Consider the following 23,128-nt stretch of genomic DNA (forward strand, 5'->3'; position numbering starts at 1 on the left):
TGGTGGTTTATTTCATCAAAATGAATCTCTTTTTCGCCCTTAAATCTAAGGCTTGTTATGATTTGCTTTGGACAATAGAATATGGAGAAAGTGATATGGCACCAGTTCTGAGTCTCAGTTCCAGGAGGAACTATGTGCTTCCCTGTTTTTTCTTTTTTTACTAGGCAAAGAACTTTATTAACCTTTGTTTCAAACTTTATTCCCAGGCTTCTTCAGCTTAATTAGCTGCAAAGAATAAATTGTGTATAAGCAAAAACTGAAAAGAGCTGCAGTGTCCAAGGGGCTTGGTCTTAAAAATATTAGAGACCTAGATTTTATCAGATCCATAAACAAAACAACTTTTAAAAGCAGTCAATATAAAATAGCAGCTCCCAGTAACTTCAAGTTTATCTTCTTCAGAAGTTGATCAGTTACTTCACTTTGTCTCATTCTTAGAAGCCTTATCAAAATTCTCCACAAGATCTGGAACTTCATCATCATTATCCTCTCCAGTAGCAAGTGGTGCTTTTCCATCCACAGATTGTTTGGACAGAGATTCAACCAGTCTCCTTAAACTAGTCAGACTGCTCCAAGTTGGTTTAAGATGCTGGGTAGCATTTCTGTCAGTTGCTTTGTCTCAGCGTGGCCTGTAAGGGCGCAAGCGTTTGCTGCCAGAGATGCCTGAACTAGGGTTGTTAAAGTGAATCAATGTTCCTTAGTTTGTAACATATTCACCCCTTCAATACCAGAGATGTTGTTTACCCCTAACTTCTTTAAGGAGAACTGAAATTTTTTATCATCTGCTATAGTTGTTCTATGAACCACCTTCTTTCTGCGAGCAGTTCCTTTCCCACCAATGCGCACTTGTGCCTGCAGTTGGGCAAGTTTTTCCTGGTTCATGATAGTTTCTTTCATCTAGTCGGAGCAGAAATGGGGCCTCGTGGGGGACTAGGGCTGGTGCTCAGGGGGTCTCTGGCAGACCAGCTGAGATTAGGAGCACACACACGGGGACGCAAGATCTGTTTCCCTGTTTTTTAAGGAATCTTGCCACCAACCCCCTATGAACTAACCTGAGCTCACCTGTTGGAGGAAAGTTCAACTGTACAAGCCAAAACTGTCTTTGAGGAGCCTACAGTTGATTGACATATGTGTAAGAGAGCCTAGTTAAGATTAGCTTTTCCAGCCCACAGTTAACATAGACAAAGAATGAACCCACTGGGGACCAGAACTGCTGCTGACCCACAGACTTGTGAGCTAAATATATACATATACACACACTTATAAGTCATTAAGAGTTTGGATGGTTTTTTAATGCAAAAAGGTGATAGATAAATAAGTGACACAGAAATAGAAGATGATACCTATATTATCACACTCAGAGATCCAGATCTGTAACTTGATATCAGAGTCACATCCTCCATCCCTGAACTCTAGAGCTGGGGATCCCTCCTTCTCTGACTTACAGCAGCACCTGCACCACCAGCACTAAAATTTCCTTAAATAGTGCTAATAACGACATTAATAGATAGCATTTAAATATTTAATGTAGATAGGAAATTATCCCAAATTCTCCTATAATCTGAGGAAATGAAGGATTGTTCAGAATCACCCATGCAACCAACATATGAATATGGATTATTCTCAATGAAGAGACGATGCCTGCTACAGTTGCATTGTATTTTACTGCCTCCACTATAGTAAGAATTGGAGATGCAACTTCTATGGGACTGAAATTCTAAAATCAGTACACTGAGAAAATAAAAACCATAGTCCAAATCATCCTTGAAAACGTCTGTTTGAAAATTGCACCACCAGCTGCAGGAAGTCCACCAACATCATCAGTTTTTCCTCCATAACTTTTATGAAATAGACAGCTAGAGGTTGGGGGGGAGAGGTCAATGGAAATACATCAACTGTGTTCCAGGGTTTAATTTGATTAGTTAAAAATCAATATAAAACACATGAAAACCCACTGTGATTCTTATACTCACCTTTCCCATCTCACAGCCAGACTAACAGATGGAATCACTGGCAGGATTAAAATTTTGCCACTTTTCAGTCCCTGTCTGCTTTCACTGACAACTGTTTAAACCTAAACTCACAAAAGTTAGATGTTATCTAGTTCAACTCCACTATACTGTTTTTGGAAATCATAATATGTCATCTTACCCAGAAGAAATCAAGGCAGTGAGAGCTCTGAAAGGCTGGGCATTAGGAATCCCTGATCTTGATCCCTGATCTGGCACTAACGGCTAACTCTTGCTATGTGACCTAGAATTATCTGACCTTGCTATGTGTTGAAGTCCATTTGACATATCTGGAGCTCAGTTCCCTCAGTTGCAAAATGATTTTTGACTGTGAGAAATGCACCTTAACCCTTCTATATGAAGAGATACTGCTTCCAGGAAATAAGAAAGGGGCTGCATTAATGCTGGGCTCCTGTACCTTACAGAGCACCTGGATTCTCTAGAATGTTCCTGGGTGCTTTCTGAGACCCAGACTGCTGACACCTGCCCTCAACTGCATCCTGCACTCATGGATTTAGGATATGACAATACTGAGTTCCAAACTTAGCTCTTTTCCTTGTTACCAGCATAAACCATAGCAAATTAGCTCTAATTTCCTCATGCATGCAATAAAACTATTAATACATATCTCATGGTGTTTTGTTAAATATATAAGATTATGTATGTTAGACCCAGTAATTCTCTGTCCCTTGGTATTACTTAAACATTCTGTAAACAACAGAAACAGAAAACTACTAACTTAAGTAAAAACTAAATAAATAAATTGAGATGATACTCGATGAACAAGTGCACACACACAACAAAGCAAATAAAATAAAATAAAACTAAAGACAAGCAAAAATTTTTTCTAAGCAAACAGACTTGGGCCCAGGGCACATTTGGGGGTATGCATTTCTACCAGGGGTCTCTGCCCCATCAACCGTCTGTGTTTAAGATGTAACTTGGCCTGGCTTGGATCACATGACTACATATGTGACCACAGGGGAGAAAAAAAAAATCCCTGTGATTCAAGCTGCATGGCATAAGGAGAGAGTACTTCCCTAAAGGAAAGAGGTCATTGCTGCTGTCACTGGAACGGAGAAGGAATGCTAGGCAGAGACAAATCAGATTCTATGCCCAGTCCTGTGAGTTATCATCAGTGTCACCCAAAAGTTCAATTCTTCTAAAAGTTGAGTCTCACTGGTTTTAAAAACCAAACGCCTGTCCAATTATACTGTTCTCTTATTCATGTCCTTGCCCTGACCTTTCCTGCTAACCTGCCTGCCTGTTGGACCTTTGATGTTTTTAGCCTGGATTTTCCATTGAAAGCATTGACAAACTTAATTGCATTTGGGGGCAAAGTTCTTTACGTAAGAATCTGGGTCATGGAATCCTGTAAGTTCAGCCAACGGACCCAGGTGCCCCAAACACAAGACTTGGTTTTTCTCACTTACAGAACTATGTAAAATCCACATAACTGATGAACCAATAAATTTAAAAACTGTGCTTTTTATGCAGAGAAAGAACACAAAGACATTCAGAAACCAGAGAAATAACCCAGTCTCACCCTCTTGAACTTTCTCCCCCTGGTGTGCTCACATGTGCCATGTAACAGCTGTCACAGCCTGGCCTGAGCTTCTGAGACCTCCACCATGTCAGGTCAGATAGAATCGCCAACACTCTCCCTATCCATGAGGGAAATCATGGCTAAACAGACCACAGTGAACAATGTAGTCTGTCCTTTTGTCATTTTTCTTAGAAAAACGACGAGATATTGGTGGGTATATTGAGGTTTTAAGAACTCAGGTCCTAGTGTTACCTTTCTGGACAGTACCTCAAGATCTAGAGGTATCTGTGATCTTTTACTCTCCAGCACCAAATAACTGAATGAAAATTCACACCTGCCATCCTCAAGTGGGGAAATACAATTCAGTTTAATTCAGTTTGCAGGATAACTTAACCACTGAAAGTCAGGATCCCTGGGTCCTAATCTAACTACCAACCAGCACCTAACTTTAGGGGAGTGACCTCCCTTCTGTGGGTCTTATTTTTCTCATCCCTTGAGTAAGGATGTCAAAGGGCAGGATTTCTAAAAGCCTTCTGTGCTGTTTCAATGTTCGGTGAAGTTAGGTCTTAAAGACCTTCTAGGAATAAAAGTCTTCAGTGTTCAGGGAATCCAAGCTTCTCCTGGGGGGTGGAAATAAGGGAGAGTTAAGGGGTTCATTTTTAAACCTGGATGCAGCTGGGAGTGAATTGTTACAAAGAGCACCTGCCAAAGTGATTCATGAACTATAGAATATCACTACTTGAAGGCACTGGTTCTGTGATATTTGAGATGATAAAATTCAGAGGTCAGCAAACTTTTTTTCTGTTAAGGGCCAGATAATAAATATTTTAGGCTATCCTGGCTTATAGTCTCTATGATAACTATTCAACCCTGCCATGACAGTGTGAAAGCAGACAGGTACAATACATATATGAACAAGTGTAACTGGGTCACATTACAAAAACAAGTGGTGGAGACTGATGGGCTGACTCCTGATTTAAGTGATGGTCCTGATGATACAAAATATGCCATCATATAGTTCCATACACTTGATAGTTTGATGCAAGGCTTGACAGAGTTTATTATCATCAAAAAAGTCTGGAAAATGTTTCCAAACTATAAAATAGTTGGGAATAATAAAATCAATGTGAAGATCACTGAACCAAGAGACAGAATATGTAGCTTGAAGTCAAACTCCACCATTTAACTAGTTGGAAAATGATTAGCCTCCATAAAATCATTAGTAACCTTGGGTTCTTTGATCCACAGTTGTAGAAACAAAAACTAGACAGAGAAAGAACCTAAGCACAGACAGGCTTAATGAAGGGACTTCTGCTGGAGCCAGAAGGGAGAAAGTACTCAGGGTACAGAGACCCCAGATTGGTTCCAGCAAAGGAAAGAAGAAAGTGGCTTCTATCTGAGGCAGAAGGGAGACAGCACATCAGTGACAGAGCTCCCAGTCTGGCTCAATCAAAGAACGAAGGGGAAGAGCTTTTATGGCATCCACTTGGCCATTTGTCTCTTGATTTTATCTCATGCAGAGCTGTGGCTTCAGTGGCTCCTGTGCCCTTCCTCAGGCTTCTTCCTACATCACGTGTCTCATTGCCATCTGAAGTCTCCACGTGGGGGTGTGCGTAACAGGGTAAAGGTAACGGTGGATTATTGGAGTCTATTCTATGCATACATTTACCCTCTCACCACCTGGAATTGCCCTTATCATGTGGGAAAGTCTCCAATGTTATTTCCAGAGCTGGCATTTCTGCTGACCGCGGTCAGGGAAGGCTGAGTTGACTCACCCAGCCTCCCATCTCCTGGTGTGGCATCTCATCCCATTCCCCTGAAGACTGGAGCATTTTTAACTCCTAATTTTCTAGCATGATTGTTAAACCCATAAGACTAAAGGCTAGCATAGCTGTCTTATTTCCCCTGAAAGGTGTTTATCCCTTAGTTCTAAGGTGTCCTGTTTTTCACAGGGGTCCCTGATCATGTCAAAACTAATTTTCCTCATTTTCAAACTATGTTTTTAAAGGCAGTAGCATATGCTATGCCTAAAAAGGATAAAAATAGTAACAGTTAATATCTGATTATGCTCTTTTCACATTTATCATCAAATTTGATTCTTACAAAATCCTTTCTAGCTACCTAAAGTGTAGATATTGTTTTCTAACTCCTAACATTCTGCCATGTAGCTATCATTATTCCCATCTTATGGATAAGACACTGACAGTCATGTGAAGAGTAAAAGTAAGATGAAAACACTGGAAAACTGCACCATGTTCCCTTAGGATAAGGTGTTATAATTTTTATAGATATAGAAAATAACGTTTCCCAAGTCTTCCCTCCACAGGGGTTAAAGTAGAACAGTTTGATCATGGTGTTTAAAATGTAAGCCACGATTGGTGGTGCATGCCTATAATCCCAGCTACTCTGGAGACTGAGGTCAGAGAATCGTGAGTTCAAGGTCAACCTGAGCCACTCAGCAGGACCTGTCTCAAAATTTAAAAAATCCAATTAAACACGCATGTTCTAACATTCACAATCTCTTAAGAAGTTTCTGCTCTCCATATAGGTCCCTAATTGACCTTGTCCTCCATCATTGCACATCAAGGACAATGGAGTTGCTATTTTTATGAACACTGCACTTACATGACGACAGAGATCCAGGTGTGTATCCCAAATAAGATATGTGAAGGAATGGGAAAGGAGAGGTTATTAGTGGAACTTGACAGTTCCAACTCCCAATAGGCTGCAGGTGAGCATGTCACCCTTGCCTAAACCTGTATAAAGACAAGGATGATAGGGAAAAACAAAAACAAACAAAAAATGCTTCCCAAGCTTTAAACTGGAGGATCACACCAAACAACACAGGCAGACAGCATCATTTCCAAGAGCAGGAAATCATCTCAACTATTACCTTTAAACATTTTACATTTTTAAAGATCAAAGGCTGCAGTTGTTGAATTCCATTTGCAAAGCACCTGCACTATGGAATTTGGTATCTACATGACTTTTTTCTGGTTTTCAAGACATATAACTTAAAAAAGGTTTTTTTGCTATTAAAGGAAACATACTCAATATAAAGAATTAGGAAAACAGAAATAAGAGTATGAAACAAGAGTAATCTGTAATTCCTTCAAGCAAAATAACTGTTAATGTAGATTATTATTAAAGGTGGTCACAACCATCCCACACCTTCTTTATTTCCTTTTGTAATGTGACCTTGTCACTCTCCACATCTAGAGGTTGATTTTGATTTCCCTCCCCTTGAATCTGGGCTAAACTTTGCAGCTTGGTTTGTCAACAGAATGTGACAGAGTGACATTGTACAGACAATGTAGGCTTTAAGATGACTTAGAGCATTTGGTTTGCCTGCCTAGGCCTACATGGTTTAAGGGTTGGGTTGTAGGGGTCTGATAAGGAGTCAGGCACCGTGCTGCATGCCTGGAATCCCAGTGACTGAGGAGACTTGGAGGGAGGATTACAATTTAATGCCTGCCAAGGCAATTTAGGAAGACCCTGTATCAAAATAAAATACAACAAAAAGGACAGGGGATGTAACTTAGTGGTAGAGTGTCCCTGAGTTCAATCCCTAGTACAAAAAGATAAATAAAAGTTCTGATAAAATAAAAGGTTCAAATAAAATCCAGAGTTTTATAATACTTTCCAAGTCTAGTCTTCAATTGAAAGTCACTCAAATCAGGAACAAAGATTGAAAACCAAAATGAATAAAGAAAATAAACAGGCCTCAACATGAAGATGAAATAGATGTCCGAATTATAAGCTATAGTCGTAAAAAGTCTTCAGTGAGAAATTGTGAACATTTTGAACCAAATTTAACTATAGAACACAACAGGAAAGAAACAGAAGGCATAGAGAAGAACAAAACAGATTTCAGGAACAAAACAGGCAACAAATTTTAAAAACTCGATGGATGAGCTCAACAGCAGAGTGGAGAGGACAAAGGAAAGAATCAGTGAAGTTGAAAGTTAAACCATAGAAGTTACCAAGTCTGAACAGCAGAGAGAAAACAGACTGAAAAACAAATGAATAGAGCTTCAGAGCAAGTGGGACCATAACAGAGCTCCAACGTCTATGTCACTGAAAGTTCAGGGAGAGGAGAAAGAGGGTGGAGAGAAAAATAAATTAAAATAACCCATGGCTGAAATTCCCCAAATCTGTCAAAAGACATAAATCTATAGATAAAAGATGCAGAAATAACCCCAAACAGGATAAACCCAAAGAAACCTTCATTAAGATGTGCCATGGATAATCATACTTCAGATAGAGCACTAATTTCCAGAATCTATAAAGAACTCAAAAAACTCTACACCAAGAATACAAATAACCCAATCAACAAATGGGCTAAGGATATGAACAGACACTTCACAGAAGAAGATCTACAAGCAATCAACAGATATATGAAAAAATGTTCAACATCTCTAGTAATAAGAGAAATGCAAATCAAAACTACACTAAGATTCCATCTCACTCCAATTAGAATGGTGATTATCAAGAATACAAGCAATAATAGGTGTTGGTGAGGATGTGGGGAAAAAGGTACACTCATACGTTACTGGTGGGGTTGCAAATTAGTGCAGCCACTCTGGAAAGCAGTGTGGAGACTCCTTAGAAAACTTGGAATGGAACCACCATTTGACCCAGCTATCCCACTCCTCGGCCTATACCCGAAGGACTTAAAATCAGCATACTACAGAGATACAGCCACATCAATGTTCATAGCTGCTCAATTCACAATAGCCAGACTATGGAACCAACCTAGATGCCCTTCAATTGATGAATGAATAAAGAAACTGTGGTATATATATATACAATGGAATATTACTCAGCTATAAAGAATAATAAAATTATGGCATTTGCAGGCAAATGGATGAAATTGGAGAAGATCATGTTAAGTGAGATAAGCCAATCTCAAAAATCCAAAAGACGAATGATTTCACTGATAAGTGGATAATGGGGGGTGGGAGGGGGGCAAGAATGGAGGAAGGAGGGACTGTATAGAGGGAAAAGAGAGGTGGGAGGGGTAGGGGGGAAGGAAAAAATAACGGAATGAATCAAACATCATTACTCTATGTAAATGTGTGAATATGCAAATGGTATGCTGTTACTCCATGTACAAACAGAAACAACGTGTATCCCATATGTTTACAATAAAAATAAATTAAAAAAAGAAAAAGATGTACCATGGATACGCTTCTAGAAAACTAAAGACAAAGTCCTGAAAGCAGCAAGAGATGACATCTTATCCACAGGGGAAAACAACTTGAGTGAGGTGGATTTTTTATTTGAATCCATGATGCTTGGAAGGAAGTAGCACAGTATTTTTCATGCATTGAAAGACCAGAATTGGGGATACTGAGTTCCATAACCAGCACAAATATCATTCAGGAATGAAGAAGAAACCAAGATATTCTCAGATGAAGCCTAAAAAGAATCTGTCACCCAGTCGACCTACGCTAAAAGAATGACTAAAGGAAGTTCTCTGAACAGAATGAAAATGGTAGAAGAAAGACCTTTGGAACTGTTCAAACAGGTGAAGGTTGACAAGAGTATGTTGTCATAAACTCTCAAAAACACTACAGAAAAATAAAAATTGAATTTAAGTAAGCTGCAGGAAGACAAGAAAGCAAAATTTAAAAAGAGAACAAACAGAAAATAAAAATTCCTTAAAAAAACACAATGACAGTGGTCTCCAAGCATTCAGGCATGGAATTGAAGCCTGTGCTCTGGAGCCAGCTGGCCTGGGTTAAAGTCCTGGCTCCATCACAGTGGGCCAGTTTTTATTAACCTTATTGTGCCACAGCTACTGTGTCTGTAAATTTGTTTTTATTAACCACATTGTGCCACAGTTACTGTGTCTATAAATTTGAGACAACAATATCTATTTCATGGATTTTGATGAGGCTTTGAGTAACAGTACCAGGTACCTGGTGAATATTATATATCTATTTTCCAAATAAAGATAGCAATTAAAATAATTTCCCAGCTAAGAGCAAGAAGACATTCAGTTGTTTCTTTTTTCTTTCTTTCCTTTTTAACTTATTTTATTTTTTATTTAATTTATTTATTTGCTTATTTTTGCCCTCTTAAATTATGCTGTCACAAATATTCTTTTATTTTGGGGCTTAATCCACATTTCTGATGATTTTTACAGTAGATGAATATTCTGAAATTTTTTTATTTTACTTTTTAATTTGTTCTAATTTATTACATATGACAGTAGAATGCATTTTGACACATTGTACACAAATGGAGCACAACTGCTCATTCCTCTGGTTGTACATAGTGCAGAGTCACACCGGTAGTGTAATCATACATGTTTGTAGGGTAATAATGTCCAATTCATTCTACTATCATTACCATCCCCACATCCCCTCGCCTCCTGTAACTCCCCTCTGCACAATTCAAAGTTTCTTCATTCTCCCTACTCCCCCCTCATTATGGATCAACATCCGCTTATCAGAGAAAATATTCAGCCTTTGGTTTATTTATTTATTTATTTTTGGAATTGGCTTAGCATGATATTCTCCAGTTCCATCCATTTATCAGCAATACCATAATTTCATTCTTCTTTAAGGTTAATATTCCATTGTGTATATATACCACAATTTCTTTATCCATTGATCTGTTGAAAGGCACCTAGATTGGTTCCATGGCTTAGCTATTGTGAATTGAGCTGTTATAAATATCGTTGTGACTGTGTCACTGTAATATGCTGATTTTAAGTCCTTTGGATATAAACCAAGGAGTGGGATCGCTGGGTCAAATGGTGGTTCCATTTCAGGTTTTCTGAAGAATCTTCATACTGCTTTCCATACTGGTTGCACCAGCAATGTATGAGTGAACTTTTCCCCACATCTTCACCGGATACTGGGGGCAGTTTAGGGGTATGGGAGAGCACAAGTTGGAGAAATTGGAGAAAACCACTCTCTCTAGCTCAATGAGTCCTAATGGGCACAGGGACAGAAGGGACCGTCTACAATGGGTGGGAAAACTAGAGGGTGTGAGGGTATTTTGCTATCAGCTTGCCCAGCCAACTGGTCCAGCACCCACAGGTCTTACGTTTTCATCAAACTTCAGACAATTCCACCTATCAGCACAGAAGGGAAGTTGAGAACATTTCTGAAAAATGTTTTGTTGTTTATATGCAACCTCCTTTTTCCAAAGCAGTTATGGTTCATAGACTTCTATTAGAGGTAGTTTTGACACAGAACTTGAATAACTAGAAGAGTTGGAGTTTTCACCAAATTTGTTTTGCCAGCACACAAAACAGAGAGTCTTGAGGGCACAGTATGTAAAGATGTCCTAATTGTTCATGACTTCATGTCACTAGAAACTCACAAAGGGAGGATGGGATGTAAGTCAACTGCCTGGTCTCTGAAATTAGATCACCCGGGTTCAAATTTCAGCTCTACCATTTATTAGCTGTGCAGTCTTGGACATGTTACTTAACTTCTTCATGCTTTAGTTCTTTTATCTGTAAAAAGGAGAAAATAATATTATCTACCTCACAGGGATATTTACAAGGATGAAGTTGCACCTGAAGGGTTTCGAGGAGTACCTGTCATTAAACCCAGTAGAAAGGCTAAGTGGAGTGGTTTTCATCATGGTCCAAATTCATCCTGAAAGCATGCAGAAAAGAAAACGATTAGGAACCCCGAGTAAAATGGTGAAGAAAAGGAGGGAAAATCCTCCCTCTCTCACTATTTAACAAACTCAGCTGCCAAGAGTGCTGTAATAGAACCATCAGCATGTGCTACCACTATCTGTAGCCTGCTGCATATTGCCTTCCCAATAAATCATCTCTAAAGGATGAGTGAAAATTCACAAGTAATTTTGCATAAGAAATTTTGTTTTCCATCTGAGCTGATTCTAGCTGCATGCCCATGTGGGAGTTTAGCACATGTATTTCATGACAAACAGATTGGCCTATGCCATAAGGGCATCTGAAAAACTAAATAGATAGTTTGAAATCTTTGCAACTCTTGATTTAAATGAACTCCATGACTAAGGAGATTTATTCTTAGATTTCTTATGGCTCTAAATCAAAATACATGATTGAGCTTTGTGAGATATTATTGTGTTTTTAAATGGAGTTTAAAATAAACTGTTACAATCTCTTTTAAGTTCTGGGTTTAGAGTAGATTCTATTTTCGGATAGTATTACTCAGTTTATAAACAAACTGTACCAAGATAAACTGTACAAGAGTCCATAATTTCCAACCACTAAAGAATAGCGCTGGTTGCTTCAAAATTTTCAGCTTCCTCTCTATCTTTAGTTTTTACTTTTTTCATTTATAATGACTAATTTCATTCTGGAATCCAGACATGGAACAGAGTATAAAAACTGTGACTTAATCTATTCACTTTATTCAACCTTGTAGCAAGATATCCAAGATTCAAAGGAATTTTTCTATAATAGTAAGATTTCAAGCATCACAGAAAATAAAGATGTTTGGGGCCAATACATCTTTCCTCAACTCACGGCTAATTAGCACATTGATAATATAGCTCAGATTTCCTATCACAGTTCCATGTTATTGGAACTATTCTTAGGCTATTCTTAGCAAAACCTATCAAATTATTCTGGAAATGCCAGTAGCTAGGCATTCTAATTCCCAGTCACCCTGTAACCCTGAAGAGCCATGTGTTCTCATTTAAGGTGTGAAAAATGTTAGGATATGAGCCCAGGCAGTTCCTCTTGTCCATAACTGCTGGACATGGTCTTCCCATTCCCTGAGCTCAAGGTCCTGCTTGCACTCCAAAATTAGGGAACTTGATCAGTGATTCAAAGACAACCTAAGAAGGGGAGGTGGAGTGTCTTAAGATTTCTTAGGAATGTCAGTTCCAGTGCTCCTTGGAAGCCTTGCAGATTTAAAAGAGAATTTGGTGCAAATGAGAAGACTGTTAGAAGTCTTCCAGCTAAGGATTAATTGCATATTGAACCCCGTTTTCATATGGAATAAATTCAAGGGAGCAAGACCAAAGTAATTGAGATGCAAGGCCAAAGAGGCATTCCAACCTCCTCAGTCTTAATAGTGTGGACTCTGGAGTCAGACAGCATGGCTTTGAATCCTGTCTCCACCACTTATTAGCTGTATGATCTTAGATAAATTAAAACCCTCTGGTGATAATAATAGCATCATCCTCTTAGAATTATTGTGAGGATTGAATGAGTTAAAACTCCTAGATAGTGCTTCTAAAATAGTATTTTCTATCTTACTATTCTTATTGTTCAAATCGTTATTAACAATAATGTCCATATTGAGAGAGATTTACAATGAATGCCTGGAAAACAACAGCTACCAAAATGTATTAAGTGCCTACCTTTGACTCAGTCCTATGCTAAGCACTCAGTTTTCAGTGACATAAGAACATTTAAGTCAATGGAGAAGACATAAGCTCCCCATGCAGAATTCTAAATAATTTATGTAGATATTCTTCCTTAAGAAGTAAGAGCATAACTCAGACATAACTCCCCACTCTCTGAGTATGTGCTGCACATAGTGACTTCCTTCCACCGAATACAGTAGAGAAATGGGTAAGGAGTTGGTAACCTTACAGTGAAAAATCTGACAAACACTAAATCATCCAGATGATCGAGGTCACTGTCCACAGTGATAAATCATCTGAATTGCATGTGCCCAAACTCCAGTCAACTCACTAGAAAAACATCAGACAAATCTCAGTTGAGGAGTATTCATCAAAATTCCTAAATGGTACTCCTCAAAACTGTCAAGGTAATCAAAAACAGGAAAGTCTGAGAAACTCACAGCCAAGAGGAATCTAAGAAGAGATATTTGATTAATGTAATGTGGTGGATACTGAAACAAACAAAAAGGACATTATGTAAACACTGAAGAAATATGAGGAAAGTAGAGGTTTTAGTTAATAATAACGTATCAATATTGGTTCATTGATTATAGCATAGGTACCATAGTAATGTAAAATGTTAATAAGAGGGGAAACTGGGTGTTAAGTTATATGGGAACTCTACTGTATCTTTGGAACTTTTTTAACATCTAGAATGGCTGTAAAAACAAAAGTTTATTTTTTGTATTTTTTATTGGTGCATTATAGTTGTACGTACTGGTGGGATTTGTTGTTATGTATTAGTACATGCACACAATATACAATATAATTTGAACAATATCACAGAGTTCATTTTTTAAAAGTAATATTGGATTTATTCACTAGGAACTTTCAATAATATGGGACAGAACAAATAATTAAATTATAAGTGATAATGTGGCATAACAACGGAAGCATGTAAAATGTTCAGATCCTGAATAGCATACAAACTTTGTTGATAGGGGTGGTTAAGCAAGGCTTTATAAGGAGGTATTGTCTGAGCTGCAATTTTCAGAATTGAAACAGGAGGTAGAGAAGGCTGGCCTCCTAAGCAGCAGGAGTGCCTGGGCAAAGACTTTGAAACTATAGTAACTCTCCTAATCTGCCAGGGACACTATCCAAGATGCTCAGTGGTTGCCTGAAACCTCATGGTACTGAACCCTGTATCTATATTATGCTTCATTCATTCTCTTGTAGTTGTTGTTGTTGTTGTATACTGGAGATTGAAATCTGGTGAACCCAGGAGCTAACTAAAGATCATAGCAAACTTAACATATGGGTTTTTTCCCTTAAATTGAGAATTTTCACCTTTTCATTTAAAAGAAACATTTTATTGGCTTTTTGTTTGTTTGTTTTTGGCATGTTCAAATTGCCACATTACTACTCTTGCACTTTGTAAAATAGGAATTGTGTGTTCACACAGTTCACAAACACTGCAAAATCTCATCAGTCCATCTGATAATCAAGATGGGCAATGGACACTAAGTGCCTAAAAGGTGGGTAGTGTGTAAAGCATGGATATTCCGAATGAAAGGATAGTTTACATACTAGGTAGAATAGAGCTGGATGATAGGAGAGTTCATCATGTAACTCAGAATAGCATGTAATTTAAAAGCTATGATTTGTTTATTTCTGGAATTTTCCACTTAACTTTTCAGAACACAGTTGACCAGAAGCAACTGAAACTATTGAAAGCAAGATTGTAGATAAGGGGTGACTACTGTATTGAGCTTGGTGCTATCAAGTCATGCAACATTCGAGGAAGGAGTGGCAAAAGAGGAAACTGAAGAGAAATAAGGAACCAGATCAGAAAAAAACAGGTACTCAATCTCTCTTAGACAGAAGGAAGTCAAGCTCTTCAAAGCCATTTTCAAAAAAAGATCTGGGAGAGCAAAGCAGCATGGAATTCTGCTAACAGGCATCTCATTCTCTTTAAATTAAAATACCTTTCATTCTGCTGCTGCTGGAAATGGCAACTGGAACAAGCTGGACCTGACCTACTTTTAATTCCATTTGTCTGCTAATACCATTGAGCTCAGTCTATTGATGGCTGATGGGTTCTTTCTAGAAAAAGATTTATGACTGGAGGAAAATAACATTATGGTCAGAAAGAATCTCCTGAAATGAAGAGAACAAATGTAAGGCCCAGTCTTTAAGGTTTGTCCTGTATGACAATTCCTAGCCAGTCTTCCCCTGTGCACGATCCATATCAATTAGCACCAAGTCAGTGAGGGTGGGGAAGTGGCAGACATTGGGCTAGAAGGAGGGATTGGAAGTGCACTTTCACAATCAGCTAGAATTGAGGGAAATGCCTGGAGATTGAGCTCAGGATTGAACATGGACCAAGAGCCCAGAAAGGCTATTGTAATAAGAATACCACTCTCCATCACTCAGAGGTCCAAGCATACTGTCACATTAAGAAGATCAGTATGGGTCATGGGCTGGATTGGGCAGATTTTAAATACCAACTTATGAAATAAATGAAAAGCAGAATTTGTCCAACTAATGACTGGGTTGTCATAGAGATGGGAACAATGTCTAGGACAGGCCCATCCAACAAACAATTGTCTTGCATTCCAATGCTCCTTTACCACTAATTTTTATGGTAATAAAATTTACTCTCTGAATCACTTTTAGGTGTGCAGTTCAGGGTCATTAAGGACATTCATACTGTTTCCAACCATCACCACCACAATCCATCACTAGAACTCTCCAACTTACAAACAGAAACTATACACTGATTAGACAATGAATCCCTATTATCCCTTCCTTCCAGTCCATGGAAACCAAAATTCTTTCTGTCTCTATAATTGTCACTACTCTTTGTGATTTCGGTACCTCACATAAGTGATGTCACCCACATTTATCTTGTGTGACTACTTTATTTTACTTAAGCATAATATCCAAGTTTCATCCATGTTGTAGCAGATGTCAAAATTTTCTTCCTTTTTAAAATATAAATGATATTCCATTGTATATGTATACCACATTTTACTTTTCCATTTGTCATTATGAATAATAACACTATGAACACGGGAGTATAAATATCTCTTTAAGACTTTTGATCGTTCAATCTTTAAATAAATACTTACAAGTATATTTTTTGAATTTTTGGTAATTCTTTTTTTTAAAGAAATTTTGATATTGTTTTCCACAACAACTATACTATTTTATAATCCTTTCAATGATGCACAAGGATTCTAACTTCCTTATTTTCTTGCCAACATTTGTTATTTTCTGGAATGGTTGTGTTAGCTTGTTTTGATGGTGGTCACCCTTGTGGGTGGGAGGTCATATTATGGTTTTTATTTAAATTTCTCTAATGATTAGTGATACTGACCTTTTTGTATTTTCTTTGGAGAAATGTGTATTTGAATCTTTTCCCATTTTTGAATTGGATTATTTTTTGTCATTTAAGTTTTATTTCTCTGCATATTCTGGATATTAATCTCTTCTCAGATATGCACATATTTATAAATACATTCTCCCACTCTGTAGGTTACCATTCATCTGTTAATCATGTCCTTTGATGCACAATTTTTTAAATTCTTTGAATTTGTCTACTTTTTCTTTTGTTGTCTAGGCCTTAGTATCATTCCCAAGAAATTGTTGCCAAATCCAAATGTTATGAAACTCTTTTCCCTTATGTTCCAAGAGTTCCATAGCTTTAGGTCTTACACGTAGGGCATGGATTCATTGTCAGTTAATTTTTGCATATGGTGTTGGATAAAAGTCAAACTGTATTCTGTAGCATGTGATTATCTACTTTTCATAGCACCACAGGTTGAAAAGTGTGTCTTTTGCACATTGAATGATCTTGGCACCCCTGTTGAAAATCATTGGTTATATATGTGTGTTTTTTCCTGATCTCTTTATTCTGTCCCATTGGTCACATGCTTGCTTTTGACCAGCGCAGCCTCACTAGTGTTTCAGTTCTTTTATCAGGTTAAGGTACACAGTTCTTAGAACAAGAACCTGGACAGATCCCCCAATCAATGATGTCTACCACAGTGTCTTCAATGGAAGTGCAGAAAGGAGCTTCCTAAGAATATGAAGCCTGTTTCAGAAAGGCCTGGATATTAATACTAGAGAAGGATCAGAGTACCCGTGATTTTACTAACTTGTCAACTATGTTACTACTCTTCATCAACTCCCAGGACTTTGTCTGATTTGAATCTTATTTCTCTCCATTTCCTTTGAAGAAAATATTTAAGAGTCAGTGCTTGAATTAGTTAAGGAAACCCATGTTGTAACAAAAGAGTAGTAAACCCAGTCTGAAAAACTCTCAGTAAAACTGCTTTCCCATAACCTATCTGGTTTAGTGACAGTTCCAGAGGAATTTTCTCCTGAAGCATCATAAATTACAGCAAAACTAAAATCACCACCAAAAATAAACTGCCATTTATTGGGTCCTAACTATATTTCAGATGCAGCTGTAAAGGTGTGTTGCCTATGTCAGCTGGTCAATTCCTCTTAACTCAGAAATGCAAGTACTATGATCCCCAGTTACCAGATGAACAAGTTGAATTAAAGAATATTAATTCATTTTTCCAAGCTACTTCAAAGTAGAATATCTGAACCCTGAACTCTCTGACTCCAGTGTCCTGTTCTTCACTACTGCCCCACAAGAGGCAGCATGGGCTGTGGATAGGGCAGGAACCTCAGCAGCCAACATGTCTTAAGTCCCTAGCTGTAAAGAGAGTCATCAACACTCTGAGCTGTCATTTCTCCAAGATCTTATGGGCTATTTGAGTTTGTCAGTGATAGGAGAGCAGAGTGGGCTCAGGCTAGGCTGACTCACTTATTCCCTGAGTCAGTCTCAGGAAACAAATACAAGTTCATGATGTAGATACTAGGTGCACACTGATGGGGAGAAATGAATGCACACTTATAGAAAGATGGTTGCAATTTATTCATAGATTTCATTTGTGAGGTCATTATTCTTGATGCTGTTCAGATTCTGGTCAATTCCTTTGCACAGATGTGAGGAGTGAAGATGGGTATCTTCTATAGTCATTTTATTTGCTATCTTAAGTATTTGTAACCATGCCAGTTAAGAAGATTATCTCACTTTTCTGGATTTTGCTGGAAACTGCTATGACTAACCACTCTAGCTACCACTGCTGGACTCATGAAAACCAAACCCAAACTTAAAATAGTAATAAATAATAATAATACTATTCGTCATCTTATTATATATATTATTGTTGTTATTGTTGTTATTATTATTATTATTATTACTACTATTATCTTAGTCCATTTTGTGTCCTTAGAGCAAAATACCCAACCCTGAGCACTTATATAAAGAAAAAAATCTTGCCAGGCATGGTGGCACACACTTGTAGTCCCAGCAGGCTTGAGAGGCTGAGGGAGGAGACTAGCAAGTTCAAAGCCAGCTTCAGCAACTTAGCAAAACCCTGCCTCAAAATAAAACACAGGGCTGGGGATATAGCACAGCTGGTCACAAAAAAAATAAAACACAAAAAAAACAGGCTGGAGTAAAGCACCCCTGTGTTCAATCCCTGGTACCAAAATAAAAAAAGAAAAGAAAATGTCTTATTTTGCTCACAGTTTTGAAGATCAGAAGCTCAACATGAGGCAACTCCATCTGCTCAACTTCTCATAAGGGCCTTCTGGCTATGCCACAACATTGCAGATGGTATCACAGAGTAGGACCAATTGCAAGAGGGGTTAGCACACATGCAGAAGAAGCCAAACATATTACTTGACCTCACTTAGAACCAATCCCACTTTCAGGAAAAAATCTAGTCCCATGAGACCTAGACTACTCCCACAAAATGGGCATTAATCCCTCCTAAGAATGGTGACCCCAAGGCCTAATTATTTCCTCCTACCTCTTATAGGTGCTTCCATTACATTGGGACCAAGCTTTTAACACATTTCAAAACATGGTTCCTTTGGGGACCCAACAGCATCCAAATCATAACAATTATGTAGTATTATTTTAACATTATATGTTTAACATATATGTCTTAATTTATATATTTTATATGTTCACTATTCTAAATAATAAAAGTTCACAAAAGTTAGAACTATTTGTGTATTAAATCAAATACTCTAAATCACATGACTGAATGAATACATGATGTGTGTGTGTGTGTGTGTGTGTGTGTATAAAATAGCCTGGCAGACAAATAATTTAAAAAGAATATAAGTTTTGTTACTTCTTGAGAGGAAACATACCATGTAAAATTTTGGTTCTCCTCCAGCTTTGCTTTAGCTCTGTGAACTCTGTAAGGCACAATGAGATTTATAATAAGTCTTAGAGTCAGAAAAATTCCTATTTTTAAAATATGGTGTTGCAGGGCATTGATTTATATGATACAAAAATAAACAGGATGTGTAATGACAGCAAAACAAACAAAAACCCCTTTTTCTGATCTTATTTACCTGATCTCATTATTGTGAGGTTCCCATTCCCACTAATGATGCAAAAAACATACATAAAATTGACAATTTAAGGTAATTTAGTCTTAGGTTTAAAAAAGCTTCTTTCAGTGTAATAATTTATTTAGAATAAATAGTCAATCAAATGTTAAACTCCCTCTTGGAGCAGTTTTATCCGCTTTTCCCACTTTCAAAGTTTTCCAAATTCCTTCCTTCAACGCAGGATAATATCTGAGCACAGAAGAGGTTCATCACATCCTTGGTACAGCTTGGGCCATCTGGTCTACCTGCTTGCCTTAACTCACAGTTCTACAATACAAGTACACTTGATACAAATAGGCTTTTAGCCACCCACCCATCTGTATCTGCAGAGATTTGACTGATCTTGGGGTCTGCGATATGATATCAGTCCCTGCTCCTAAATCTTCTAAATATAGTGTTCAAATACTTCAAGAAATACATGCCTTGTTTGAATGACTTGAATAGACACTTCTCAAAAGACAATGTTCAAATGACAAAAATGTACATGAAAAAATTCTTAACATCACTAATCATCAGGAAAATATAAGTCAAAACCACAATGAAATATCATCTCATCCAAGATAGAATAGCTATTGTTTGAAAGACAAAGACAGCATGGGGTGTCCTCAAAAACTTAGAAATAGGACTACCACATAATCCAGCAATCTCACTACCAGGTATGTATCCAAAGGTCATGAAATCAGTGCATTGTAGAGATGTCTGAACTCCCATGTTTATTGCAGCACTATTAATGATAACCAAGATATTGAATCCACTTTCATGTCTATGAATGGATGAATGGATAAAGAAAACAAGATATATGAACACAATAGAATACTATTCAGCCTTAAAAATTCATCTTTTGCAGCAACACAGATGGAACTGGAGAATATTGTGTTAAGTGAAGCAAGTCAGACATAGAAAACCAAATACCACATGTTCTTATTTGTATATGGAAGCTAAAGTTGATCTCAAAGTAGAGAATAAAACAGTGGTTACCAGAGCCTTTATAGGGAAAGCCAGAGAGAAGATGGTTAATAGGCAAAGGGATTCGTTAGATAGTAGGAATAGCTTCTGGTGTTCCAGAGCATTAACCGTGGTTGATGACAATTAATATTTCCCAATGTCTAATGGAGAAGATTTTGAATGTTCCTAACACAAAGAAATGATACATGTCTGAACTGACAAATATGCCAATTACCTTCATCTGATCATTATACATTGATTCATGTATTGAAATACCACAATATACATCATAAATATGTATAATTACTGTGTCAAGTTAAAAATACATTAATAATAATAACAAAAAATATGGAAATGATAAAAATGATAAGTAATAAAATAATAAATACAATGATTTTTAAATGTGAAAGGAAAAATAAATGCCTGAGAATATACAAGAGACATTATCTGACTCACTATTACAACCATACCCACGATGTCAATAACCATCTATAGACAGATTACTCAATATGTTTTATCTGCAGTCCAGACTATTCCTTGAGCATCTGGTATATGTAGCCAACTACCATTTCACACCTTCATTATGATATATAAAAGGCATTCTGAATTGAGTATGTTCTACTAAACGCATCATCTTAACCCACATAAATCTGGTTTTCAGTGTTCCTTAATAAGTAGATTTAACATCCACCAAGCTATTGAAGCTAGAAATTTGAAGTTCTTTCTTAAAAGCTCCTCTCTCTCATTCTCTATACAAAATCAATCATCAAGTGCTTTTGCTTTGACCTCCTAAATTACTCACAAATCTACCCCTTTTCTCTGACTTCTTTGTCACCATACTTTGTCCAAGTCACTATCATCTCTCATCTGGATTTCCACAGCAACCTCCTAACTGCTTACCTTGTAATCCATTCTGGTTGTCTTCTAATCCTTGCTTTTCAGATGGAAATATGGAAAGATATGTTTGCTAAATCAATAAAATGCTGTCAACAGAAACACACACACACACACACACACACTTTTTAAGACTTTCAGGTGGCTTCCTATTACTCTAAGGTAAAAACCAAATTGTTAAGTGCTTCTCAGACTCCTGCATCATCTGGTCTCCTTGATCCTCTGCAGTCTTCCTTCACACACTCTTCTAAGCTTCAGTAACATTGGTCTGACATGACTTGTTATTGACAAAGTTCACACTGGTATCTACTACTGACTCTTCCACTTTGAACAGTCCATCATAACCAAGTAAGGTGCTACCAATAACTGTGCCTGTAGGCACTTTGCCCCTGGCAAGAAGATCACTAATTTCATTTTAGGCTGCTAGCTGATCAGTGCACAGGTATTCTGTTTCTTAGTTTTCCACAACTTTGATGGAGTAATTGGTTCTGGGTTTACCTTCCTGCTGATGGAACATCTCTATGTTGATTACAGCAAAAATTCAAGCTGGAATTCTCCATTTAGCCATATGCCCAGTTTTCTACATCTGTAGTTGAGCTCTATAACTCCATCCTCACCATTCACACCACCTGGGAGCTGTAATTGTTCCTGAATATTAGACAATGGGGTCATCAAAGGCATTTGTCATAGAAACCTCAATATTGAGCACATAACCTACACTAATTCTAGTTGCCTTATTAATTAGATTGCATCTTCCATCACTGACACCCTCAGATTTGATGGAGCCCAGAATATTGAACTGACAAAATTCCAGAGCAATCTGGTGCCCTGTCCCCACAGCCACTTCCATCTGGTCGCATAATGCCCCTATCATCTCTGCTGAGAAATCCTACCATGAACAACTTTCTACAGTAGAGATCATCAGTTGTTGCTTTATTCAGTCAACCAGATTGTGAGATGCTACATGCACTATGGTAAATCCATGGTTTACAGTCTACTGTGGCAAGATAACATGGTTCTCAAAGATGTCAGTGCTGCCATTGCCACTACCAAGACCAAGTACTGCATCCAGTTTATGGGTCAGTGTCTTACTGGCTTCAAGGTTAGCATTACCAATGTTCCACTGTGGTACTGGTGGAGACCTGGCCAAGGTATAGCAAACTGTGTTTATGCATAACAATACCACAGATATTGATGAGATCTGGGTTTGCCTGGGCCACAAGTTTGACCCATTGGTGCCATTATTCTTTAGTACATGGGTGAGGGAATAGAGGAAGAAGAGTTTTCTGAGGTCTATAAGGACATAGCTCTCTTTGAGAAGAACTATGCAAGTAGTATGGAGTCTGTTAAAAGAGGTAAGAAAGAAGAAGAATTCTAATTATTCATTCTTTCCAGCCTGCAGATGTCATACTCCCATAATTTCACCTTCAACATTGGCTAACAGGAATTAAAGCTTTCTGATTAGATGGTCTTCACACAACTGGGATCACATCTTACTTCCCATGTGTATTTGCAAGATTTTTCTACCATGCCTTAAAGCAAAGGCTTAAGGAAGAAAAACCTGAATGAATATATTCACAGAATATAAAATCAAAGGAATATAATAAATCCTGAAACATTTGGTGATTATGTCCAAAAAAATGCAGGTACTGATGTTTGTGATATTAATTCCCAATAAAATAAACTACATGATAATAGAGAGTTTAAGTTCAGTCTATAACACTTATTAGCCTGTAAACTTCAGAACATAATTCAAATCAGCAGCATTGTAATAATAATGCCTATTTTCAATCACAAAGATGCAGATAAATTGTCAGTAGTTACTAGAGAAATGAAAAACATAATTTATTAGCAAAATTTAAAAGCCTTATCTATAAAAACCACAAACAATACATAACATGATTAATGCTGGGGGAAAAAGTCTTACAATTTCCACCAT

The 23,128-nt window shown here is 37.5% G+C and overlaps 2 pseudogenes; one reads left to right on the forward strand and one right to left on the reverse strand.

Moving 5' to 3' along the window:
- Window positions 1-415: 415 nt before the first annotated feature.
- LOC124985763 (transcription factor BTF3-like) lies at window positions 416-879 on the reverse strand (annotated as a pseudogene).
- Window positions 880-4,405: 3,526 nt separating this feature from the next.
- On the forward strand, window positions 4,406-22,567 carry LOC124985765 (tubulin alpha-1D chain-like; annotated as a pseudogene).
- The last annotated feature ends 561 nt before the right edge of the window (window positions 22,568-23,128 follow it).

The sequence above is a fragment of the Sciurus carolinensis genome, chromosome 5 (assembly GCF_902686445.1).
Source record: "Sciurus carolinensis chromosome 5, mSciCar1.2, whole genome shotgun sequence".
Lineage (NCBI taxonomy): Eukaryota > Metazoa > Chordata > Mammalia > Rodentia > Sciuridae > Sciurus > Sciurus carolinensis.